The sequence below is a fragment of the Bison bison genome, unplaced genomic scaffold, assembly GCF_000754665.1.
Source record: "Bison bison bison isolate TAMUID 2011002044 unplaced genomic scaffold, Bison_UMD1.0 scf7180017864171, whole genome shotgun sequence".
In the NCBI taxonomy this organism is placed as follows: Eukaryota; Metazoa; Chordata; class Mammalia; order Artiodactyla; family Bovidae; genus Bison; species Bison bison.
In genome coordinates, this window is record NW_011494743.1 from 66,738 (window position 1) to 68,169 (window position 1,432).

At 52.4% G+C, this 1,432-nt stretch overlaps 1 protein-coding gene across 1 annotated transcript in view; it reads right to left on the reverse strand.

Annotated features, from left to right (window-relative positions):
• Window positions 1-1,432, reverse strand: part of EGFR (epidermal growth factor receptor) — a 158,601-nt gene that overhangs the window by 29,733 nt on the left and 127,436 nt on the right. The window lies entirely within an intron of this gene.

Consider the following 1,432-nt stretch of genomic DNA (forward strand, 5'->3'; position numbering starts at 1 on the left):
TACTCCTTGGAAGGAAAGTTATGACAAACCTAGATAGCATATTAAAAAGCAGAGACATTACTTTGCCAACAAAGGTCCATCTAGTCAAGGCTATGGTTTTTCCTGTGGTCATGTATGGATGTGAGAGTTGGACTGTGAAGAAAGCTGAGCCCTGAAGAATTGATGCTTTTGAACTGTGATGTTGGAGAAGACTCTTGAGAGTCCCTTGGACTGCAAGGAGATCCAACCAGTCCATTCTAAAGGAGACCAGTCCTGGGTGTTCTTTGGAAGGAATGATGCTAAAGCTGAAACTCCAATACTTTGGCCACTTCATGCGGAGTTGACTTATTGGAAAAGACTCTGATGCTGGGAGGGATTGGGGGCAGGAGGAGAAGGGGACAACAGAGGATGAGATGGCTGGATGGCATCACCGACTCGATGGACATGAGTTTGAGTGAACTCCGGGAGTTGGTGATGGACAGGGAGGCCTGGTGTGCTGCAGTTCATGGGGTCGCAAAGAGTTGGAGACGACTGAGCAACTGAACTGAACTCGTACCTTATAAGAGAGAGGGTGATCTGGACTCAGACCCAGGGAAGGAGGCCACGTGAAGATGTGGGCAGAGATGGGGGTGATGCTGGTACAAGCCGCGGATGCTTGGAGCCACAGAGCTGGGGAAGGGAGGAAGGATTCTCCCCTAAAGCCTTCAGAGGGGCCACGGCCCTGCTAACACCTTGATTCTAGACTTCCAACCTCCAGAACTGTGAGAGATTAAGTTTCCACTGTGGAAAGCCACCAAGTCTGTCACGATCTTTGGTGGCAGCCCTAGGAAACTAACGCAGTCAGACACAGAAATTACTGCATCTTCATGAGACCGCAGCACTAAGGCGCACAGGCTCCGTCAGGACCATTGTTTAGCGTGGCCGCGTGGTTCCCTCTGTTCCAAAACCAGGGTTGTGGCCGTGACAATGACAGGAGCACTGGGGGGTGGGCGGGTTCTGAGAAGGCGCTCTCCCACTCCTAGGGTGCTGGAGCCTCCGGGGCTGTGGCTGAGACAGTAAGCCCAGTGGCAGCAGAAAAAGAGCGTCGTGCTGCTGCCTGTTTTCCCAGGAGGCAGCCTGCTGCCTGACAGCCTGGTGGAGCCCCCCAGTTCTGGGAGAACTGTAAATCCACAGGACCGAGCTGCACTGCTGCGCTGGGTGAGAGGAGCAACCAGGACTTGACAGGGCTGGGAGACAAGGGGCTCCCTGCCTCCCTGGTCTCCTCCAGCTAATAACCGCTCTCCAGGGATGAGGGGTTCGGGGCGGGATTCATCCACAGATTCCATTCATTCAACTAAGTGAAAGGTATACCCACTGTTAGAAGAAACAGAATTAGCAAGTTGGGTTGCAAATAACTGATGCAGTGCTGTGATCAAGAAAGAGAGATCTGAGATGAAAGAAAGTCTTTGTGAGG